Below are 10,404 nucleotides of genomic sequence, written 5' to 3' on the forward strand. Positions count from 1 at the left end.
TTTAGCCACCCTTATCCCTTAGCTACAAGATCTTAACAGATGCAAGATGACATTATGCTTGTTGTGATCCATCCAATTCTTCCCGCATGCCATGATCTCCATGCCCACCTTTGATATGCCTTTTCATCCTTAGGAAATAATTTCAAACATACGGTGATGAACATTAGGGGTAACATGCAAGGCAACCTTCCAACAATGGGTTCTAATAAGAGTACTTTCATTTTGCTGCCAACATGCATGAATACTACCCACGTAAAAGTGTCTTTCTAGATTTTCTTTTTCCCATGCCAAAAGACCAAAGGAAGGGATATAATACAGATTAACAACATGTCATCTTCTTATAAAATACTGACATTTCACATGAGGTGGTTGTAGCACCATCCCAACACAGATTAACAACACATGTCATTTTCCTAAAATGTCCACATTTCACATGAGGTGGTTGTATTACCATCCCAAGCTACAAAAACTCCAAATGTGGTACTTACCCCCCTTCCTAATGGTGACCGCATCTTTGCATCACCTAAGTTGGTCACCTAAGTCGGTGGTGAAGCTGCTGCCAAGGTGGAAGGTGTGAATAGTCCAGGATACGTTAGGAAGTTGGACACACAACCAAGGTTAAGGTCAAGTGGTATAGTTTGGGATATACCGGATGCAAGGCAAAGTGTTGGGAAGCTTTAGGTAGCCGTGGTGGTATAGGCAGCTTGCCAAGGTGACATGGAAAGTGATATGCGACGTAAAGGTTCTTTATCCCAAGCCTCTGTTGGTTGTGGAAGTGGTGTGGGCCCTTCAACATGAGGTAGTTGATAGAAGCGATCTGGACCCTATAATTGGCTAAATAAGCACCAAGACAACCATGTAATAATTTGCATGGGTAGATGGCGGTTCGAATCTTCATGGCATGCTTAGAGAGTATGTCCCAATCTCATAGCCTAGTGCGGAGAGATGAGGCTTCTTCATGGCAAAAACATTAACCAGGGTGAGGTTGGGTTGGTGATAAATTAGAGTCGAAGCAAAGGATATATGCGTGAAAGCTCATTGGAAGTACTTACAAGGTCACGAGCTCTCCATATGATGGGTCATACCATGGGCCAAGCTTGTGTTTGCCATGGTCCCCCCATCCAGAGATGTACCTAGAAGGTTGGCACTGACGAGGTTATTTGCATGTGCATGTGGTTGTGTTTTTTGTGGGATGTAAGAAGTGAAAAATATTGTGATGTCTGTAGTGAAATATGTAGGTACATGTGGTTGTGGCTGTGTTTTATTGTGAGATGTGAGAAGTTAAAAATATTGTGATGTCCATAGTGAAATATGCAGGTCACGTGCATGGGTAATGGTGGGCAGAAAGTGTGCCTGTGTGTGTTCACTTCTCCAACAAGAAGACTTTTCCAACTCAACTGCTTTCTTTGACTCTCATTGCTACTTTCTTTGACATTTACTTAACATCCCTTTTCTTGGAAAGGCAAGAAGACTTTTCCAACTCAACTGCTTTCTTCGACTCTCTTTACTAATTTCTTTAACATTTACTTAACATCCCTTTTCTTGGAAAGTCAAGACTATTATATTATTTGAGGCATGGTAGTAGACTTGCATAGGGTTGTGCCTATAATTAGCAGTAGCTAACATACTCTCATAGTTTTGGGCAGATTCACATTAATGAACCGCGAAGATATAATAATGTATACGTTCCGATTCGTAGCTTCATTGTACATGCACAAGGTGGTCATTGTAAAAGAGAATATGAATACAGTTCTATAGTAATACAAATTATTTCTAAAATCAAGCAACTATGTCTTAGTGTTCCTCTTATGAATACAGTTCTATAGTAATACAAATTATTTCTAAAATCAAGCAACTATGTCTTAGTGTTCCTCTTTGCCGCTAGGGCAACTGCATCATGTCTTTGACACCGCGTGAACAACATGCCCTAACGAGGGAGGGCAACACAAGCAATGCCAAACGAGTGATGGATCAATATGATGGGGCAAATTAATTCTTTGAATTTGTTAGCATTTTGGAGGACACTTTGGTTGCGGCTATTTCGCAACCTAGTCGAGCAAAATCTCTTTATGTTGAAAGTTAATTTTTGGACGATTTGCTAGATAAGGGAATTCCAATCGATGGATCCTTCGGATTGTCGCATGTGCCAACTTATTGATAACCAGAGTTCTTTTGATGACTCTATAATAGCAGCTCTGCGACCCCCTCCATCAAATCAAGATTTGGGGTTATTAGGTAGTCTACCACCTCTCCGCATGGTGCAACATCATGAGAAAATGAAGTACCCTATTTTTAAGGGGAAGCGTTTGGAGGATCATGATACTCATGTTAGTACTTTTGAAAGTTGATTGTGCTCTAATGGCAATCAAATTCAACTAGATGATCTACCTTGGATTCCAAAGCCGATGGTTGGAAAGCATAGTATCTTGATGCACATTTTGCCAATTATGTAGCATTGCATGATGCGTTTCTTCAGTGGTATCATGCTACCAAGGTGCTTTCAGAGGTGCTAGATAAGCTTCGATCACTCAGGCAGAAGAAGCTACCGATGATGAAGGATGATGTACCTAAAATTTTCACTCTCCACTGCAGACATGTGGATGTGGCTAATTGTCCATCTAACAAAGTCATCGGCCGGATAGTTTACAGGGCCTAAAACCAAAGCTACATCAAGCACTAACTTCAACAAATTTAGCTCACATTGATTTTGATATACTAAAGGAAGTTAGTTCATATTGATTTTGATATGATAGTGATCAAAAAGGGCGTTATGGAAGAACTGTCATCTCACCAGCATAAGAGAATGAATCGGATCAAGAGAAGAAACCAAGGTTGGGATTTAGTGAGATATTTTTAAGGAATTTAACAGAAAGAAGAATGACCCCTAACTCTATGTGCATAAGTGTGCACCAAAGAATGACCGTAAAACTCTTAAAGGTTTTCAACATTAGGTAAGACCCAAATAAGAGAAGTTAATGGATGACCTTAGAAAGAAGAATGATCCCTAACTCTATGTGCATAAGTGTGCACCAAAGAATGATTGTAAGACTCTTAAAGGTTTTCAACATTAAGGTAGGACCACCAAATAAGAGAAGTTAATGTGGATGACCTTAGAAATCTCTATGTACGACCTCTTTGTGTATGAGAAGAACGCTACTTGAAGTTGAGTGGAATGACTTACGATTCATAATCTCCTAAAAGAATTTGGCAGTGACCCTAAGGAAACCTCGCCACTAGAACTTATGTAGCCGGAAGGAATTCAATTTGCTCAAAGTTTTGACTAGAGAGCTACGATGTCTCATCGAGCTTGCAATGGTTTACATTGTTTCACACATAGATATGTTACTTGAATCCATACCTTTGAATTATTGTTTGGACATTATATTCATGTGATGCATATAGAAGCCTATGAAGGTACCACATAGGTTTATAGATTGCCGTGTGGTTTTCATCCACGAGGTGCATCACAATCGTCTGACCTTGACCCCTCTCGATCAAAAGTGGGTGTGCATCACAATCGTCTGACCTTGACCCCTCTCGATCGAAAGTGGGTGTGCATCACAATCGTCTGACCTTGACCCCTCTCGATCGAAAGTGGGTGTGCATCACAATCGTCTGACCTTGACCCCTCTCGATCGAAAGTGGGTGTGCTCCTCGGATGATTGGTGTGATGACAAGGAAAGTAGGATAGGTAGGGTAGTTCTTGGTGTGGCTAAGTATACGTGAGGTAGTACTAGATATATGTGGATCCTAACATCAATATCGATAGTTTTTGCACATGTGGGATAGGTGGACTAATAGAAGAAACTCCTAGGATTATGACATTTTGTGTTGAGGTGGATGTGAGACATGCATGGTTCCTCCAATCTCATCTCACGGTGGTCCCAAGAGTGTTTGGACTCATTGGTGCATACCCTCTTGGTCTAAGGATCATAATCGTGGTGTGAGGAGATTTATGTTGATGATGTGATAGTGATGTGTTACCTTGAGATATTTGATATAGAAATATATCATATGCATATGATATGAAAATAATTGTAGGATGCTATATGTTCTTTTATAAAGGAATATTTTCAAAGGAGTGCATGTGTGAATTTATTTTAAGTGATGTGAGTGAGTAAAGTAGCAATTTTAATTATGGGTGCATGAGCTCACACCGTCTCCATAGGTTTAGTGGTGGAGGGGGGAAGGTTAGAACCATGGGAATTAATGAGACTAGGCTGAAGATTTGGTTTAAGTAGAAAAGGATCAAAGATTGGAAAGTGGGCGGTAGGGTAGACTTGAGTTGTAGATACTTTCTAAAATAAATTTTAAAATAGAAGATGAGTAGCCTAGATTAGTAGTCATGAACAAGGATAGAGAAGTTTCCTTCATAATTGAGGAGCCATGATATCTTGTTGAGCCTCGAGGAGCTACTTGATGTGACCTGCTTGTGAGAATTATAAAGGAAAAGCACTTGGAGGAATCATTCACATTTCCTTATGTAAGGATTGTTCTAGTCGGACTAAGAGGAGCTGACAAAGTAGCCAAGCATAAGGACATTATGATATGAGGCCTCGAGTGAGTCACTCTACACTTAGTGTGATTTTTGCGCCTAGATTATTATATAGGTAGAGGGTTAGATTAACAGAGAGAGAGAGAAGAGATTGGAGGAGATAGATGGAAATGGAGAGGAAAGGGAGGAGAGAGGGGAGAGAGTCCCTCTCTCTCTCACTTGTCCACGCGCAGGCGATCGCGGGGGGGGGGGGGGGGGGGGGGGGCTGCGCTGTAGCCGGGCGAAAAAAATCGCCCACCCCTTAGAAAAAATCAAAATGGTAATAAGCTAAAAAGGCTTATTTTTATTTATTATTTATTTATTTTTTAAAAAAAAATAAAAAGTTTTTTATATTTAAAAAAAGCTTTTGGAGATTTTTTAAGGAAAAAGCTTGGGAAAAAAGCCCGAAAAATACTGAAAAATTTGGGATTTGAGGGAAAAATTCTCTGAAAAATTTTTCTTGAAATTTTTTTGGCTTTTCATCTTCCGAAAAACCTTTGGCTTTCCGTTTTCCCGAAACCTTTTGGCTTTCCGAATTCCGAAAAAACCTTTGACTTTCTGTATTCTGGAAACCTTTGACCTTTCACATTCCGATTTTTTTTTTGTCTTTTTATTTTTCCAAAACTTTTGGCTTTCCGTATTCCGAGAAAACCGTTGGAATTCCGAAATTTTTTGACTGTTCGTATTCTAAATGCATTCGGGGTAATTTAAATTTTTTTAAAAATTCTTGAAAATTAGTGAAAAAATAGACAAAAGTTATTTTAAATTTTAAGAAAATGTGGGGTTGGCATTTGGCATGTGGTGTGTCCATTCGAGCGCCCGTGACCATTCAAATTCCTTTAAAAATATATTTTTGACCCAAAAATTTAGAAAAATCCATTAAAATTAAAAAATTTCATTGGATTTGAGAATTGTCGGGCGGAATTGGAAATTTCATGGACGATGGGATTCTCATGAAAAATTAGAAAATTTTTAGAAATTATTTTTAAAAATCCTAAAAATTGGTATTTTTTAAATATCAATGGTATTTTGGCAAATTTAATTGCTAAAAATTTTCTGGAAAAATATAGGTTTGGAATGCCATGAGATAGGTTTGGTGGAATTCAAAATTATTATATTTTGAGGCCCTATAAAATTAGAAAAAATTTGAGAAAAATCATGATAATTCTTTTTCTCAAGAATTTAATATTTTTGAGGGTTATTTAATATTGAAGTACGTTTTCTCGTGCTGACATTAGATAGATGCGGGTTATTCATATATTATTAATACGATTATACCTCGTATTAATGGATATTTATGTTTGGATTAATTCTAAACGATATATTCATAATTTTTTACCATTGTTTAGCCATTCGTTTTGGACATGTTCCTTAATTTCTTTTGATGGCTATAATTTACATTCAAAGTGTGTTTCACCTTTGACACTTTTCCATGATAATTTATTTTGCACTTATTTAAGTGTGGTTTGTGCTTAATTTCTTAAGCCTAAGACAAACTCTATCATGGGTTAGTTGATCGGTTTGTTTTGGTTGATTTTATTGGATGTTTTCTAAGTTTTATATGGACTCATTAGGTTCTGCCTAGATCACTTATATCTAGGGTTTTCTTATTGAGTGCTACATACATGTGTTTTGGTTGATTTTATTGGATGTTTTCTAAGTTTTATATGGACTCATCAGGTTCTGCCTAGATCACTTATATCTAGGGTTTTCTTATTGAGTGCTACACACATGTGTTTCACTTTCTTACTTTGGAGTTTTATTTGAACAACACAACGTTCATATACTCTGGATTGATGAGTTGGCCACCAATTTTAATGCTTCTTTTGGCATGATTTATGTCCATTAGATGGTATGCATTGATTTTTATGATCAACTATGGTGTTTATGGATTGGAGGAGCTTCTATGCTTTTATCCATGGTTTTATAAGGAGCTTTTGATCTTTTGAATATTTTCATGTGCATTGAAGGTAGCATTTGCCTTCGTTTTTTATTCCAACTCGGATACCTAGTTGCTTATATATCTAGGTGAGTTATTTTTCTACCCTAACTTTATTGTGTTTTGGGTAGTTATCATTAGAAAGGCGCCAATAATTCAATTTCTTTTCTAAATGATGCACTCAGAAGGAGTTATTTCTTGATATAGTCTCAGGTATATAGAGACAGGTTTTAGTATGTGAAAGTCTGGGATAAGGCCATTTTATTCCTTTTATACAGGATTTTATTCATATTTTCCTAGACGGCATACTAGGGAGTTTTCAAATTGTTAAGGTATGTATGGGTGGTATCATGGTGGTATGGGACGCTAGTGATCCCTCACATATATTATCTTATGGGATAATTTGGGCTCAAGATTGTTGCTTTGCTTACATCACTTAGCATGTTGACCTCAGCATTCAAAGACAATCTTATTTTCTAAATTCACTAGAAGTTATAGTGTGGGCATTCTCTAGATAAATTTTTTATCTATAGCCTACATGTTGTGATGAGGGTAATCTCATCGGCATTTTCACTTGTTGAAATCTCTTTCTTTAGAGTTCAAACAAGTTTATCTTGTTGTGTTTGGATAAGGAAATTTGGATTCTTCCTTTGTTGGCATTTCTTTCTCTAGTTTCATATTTTAGGTGATTTACACAATCAACCTGATAGGTCTACAGATGGACATATGTGACTCATCGAGATGTTGCTGACTCTCTATATTGATATGGGTAACTCGAGACGTCGATTATTCCATATGCAGATGTGGATATGTCGGGGCGCCGATGAATCCCTGGTTTCTGCTGTTATAATGCCATGTTTTCCTACTTTATTCTGAATGGTTTACAATGAGGAAGTTACTTTGAATGTGAATTGCTCTGATCATCCGCAGTAGTCTGATGGGCAAACAGAGTGTATGAATCAGATTGTAGGGTATATGCTTCGTGCATATGTCTCTAGGAAATCATCATATTGGAAAAAATATTTTCCAATGATAGAATTTGCCTATAACAGTTTTAAATATATGGCTATTGGTTTTAGTCCGTGCATACTTATGTATGGGTATCAACCCAGGGCACTTATTGATGTCGGTCTTAAGGACATCGAGCTTGATGCATCGAGGGATTTCTTGCATGATATGTAGGAAATGCTGACCGAAGCTCAGGATTTTATCAGGAGTGCTCATGATAGGGCAAATTTTTATGCTGATAGGGGACGCTCATCTCGGTCTTTTGAACCAGGAGCGTTGATTTAATTTAATGTTCCTAAAGATTTTCAGACTTTGTCAATGGAAAAATGCTCGAATTTATCTCCTAGATATTGTGGTCCATTTCGATTATACATCGGATTGGCACAGTTGCGTATGAACTAGAACTACCTCCAATTGTTAGAGTTCATCCAGTCTTTCATATTGATAGATTGAAAGAGAAACTGGGAGGTGAGGATAACACAGTTACTTCTCAAGAACTCGTTGAAGTCGAAGAATTATCCTATGTTCCACATGAACCTGATAAGGTACTTGAATTTAGGGAAAGGAAACTTTGTAGTTGACTAATCCTTGAGGTTAAAATTAGGTGGAAAGATAGGGAAATTGAGGATTCAACTTGGGAGTCGGTTGAGATTGTTCAGCGCAGTTCTCCTTCTTTTCATTGCAAGAGTGCAATGTTTTGAGAGAGGGAAAGTATGTTATATGTACATTATGTGTGCTATGTTATATACACATTATGTGTGCATATACTAGGAGGCTAACCCACATTAGGCTTGTGAGCATGGGAGCATGGGAATAAGTTCTAGTGGAGCATGGGTTAGGACTAACCTTAAGGGTTAAGGTTGGGGTCAGACATCCAAGGGTCACACATGGGGAATGGAAAGTCAAGAGTCACTTGAGGGCCCTCCTATATAATAGGGGCATGGGGCACACTCAAGGGGGCTTGGAGCTTGGAGGGCTTGGAGGCTTATGCTATGGTCTCTTTTGTGTAGAGGTCCATATCTACTCATCTACCATTTCACACTTTAGCTACATGCTATTGGATTGGAGTTATACCTCTTGATGGTATGGGACATCAAGGTAGAGGTATGATGTATTTCATTGATATTCATGTGTGCATCCGTTGGGCTCGGGGGTGGTTGGGTGGTTGAGTTTATGCTTGATTTATGCATGTTTATGTATAACAATTATCTAGAGAGATCTTAGGGTTTTAACAATACCCTTGCCTTAAAAATAGGACTCCATCTCCCCAGGAGGATGTCGTTTACCAGAGACCTACGGTTTCAATGTACAAAATGAGGACCCTCGCCTAAAAACTAGAGAAATAAGAGGAGGCAAGTTATAGCAAGCCTAATGTCTAATGCCATTACAATAGCTGATCAGGAGGAAGAAGAAGACATGATTCATGTCATCGTAGAGCATCAAGGCCAGAATCAATAGTTTTGAGTAATTCAAATCCTAGCCAATTACCAAGGTAAAGATTTTAAGCTTTTGGTCATTCATTTATTTTGCCTAAGTGCTTTCGTAAATTAGTAATTGACTAGAAGCAGGGTAAACCAATGCAAGTGAAATTTTCTAGTAGAAAGATTCTTTTCACGTGCCATGAGATAAATGTGATTCAGTTCTCCCTAGATGGAAAACTTAATTGAATGTAAGTTCAGAATTCTACCCATAGGAATGTATGATAAAATTCTTGGGATGGACTAGCTTACTCAGAACCAGGATGATATCCACTATTATAAGGGGACTGTTCCTTCATTGATCTCCTAGGAACAAGGTACAAGGGATGAAGCAGCTAGAGCTCCTACCTTATAACTTGTAAAGGCATCTAAACTATTGAAGGAAGGGCAAAGACCATATTAGAGAATTTGGAAAAATCCCATTACTTTGGGAATGTACTTCTTAGTCTACTTTTTGGTGTATCTTGAGCATGCCAATTCCAAAGTTGTCGGAGAATGTGGATTTAGAACCTACTCTTCAAGAGCTTTTGAACGATATGTCACATGAGGGGATTTTTAAAAAATCTTAAAAGGGTTCACCGTGCCTCCATTTTTTTGATCTTACAAAATGCGAATTGGGATTTCCCAAACTCCCTAATATAGTCTTGGCTGCATCTAAACTATTGAAGGGACTTAGGAAGAAGCGGGTAATTTATGTTGTTAAGCTAAATCCTTCAAGCAAGAAATTAGATACTAAGGAACCTGAATGGTTAAGTGAGTATGCTAGCATATTTCTTGAGGATTTAATGGAAATGTCCCTAACTTGTGAGGTGGATCATGAGATAGAGCTAATATCGGGAGCTTAGTTGACTGTAAAGAGATATTATAAGATTAAGCAATTGAACTTAAGGAATAGTTGAGACAACAAATAACTTTTGGAGCAAGGCTTTGTTTGACATAGTGTGTCCCCACATAGGGTGCACCTGTGCTTTTTTGTAAAATGAAGGATAGAACTCTTACATTGTGCATTGATTATTGAGGGTTAAATCAGCTCCCATCAAGAATAACTCAGGGGATAGATGAGCTTTTAGGCCGATTGCATGTGCCCAGATATTTATAAAGGTTGACTTATAGTCGCGATGGCTATACCAAATTAGAATTAAAGAGCAAAATATTCCTAAGAAGGTCTTTAATATATAATATGAACATTATAAATTTATAGTAATGCCATTCAAATTAACTAATTCCCCTGCTACCTTTAATTGATTGACATAAGAAATCTTCAGAGAACATCTAGATAATGTCATCCTCTTTGATAATATTTTGATCTACTCTAAGAATGTTGTAGATCACGAAAGAAGCATGTGTATAAAGTCCTATGGAAATCCTTAGAAAGTACAAACTTTTTATTAAGAAGAGTAAGTGTACCTTCTTTACTAATATAATTGAATATATAGGGTTCATAG

The sequence above is a fragment of the Cibotium barometz genome, chromosome 32, assembly GCF_041138505.1.
Source record: "Cibotium barometz isolate CiBa-2024 chromosome 32, ASM4113850v1, whole genome shotgun sequence".
Lineage (NCBI taxonomy): Eukaryota > Viridiplantae > Streptophyta > Polypodiopsida > Cyatheales > Cibotiaceae > Cibotium > Cibotium barometz.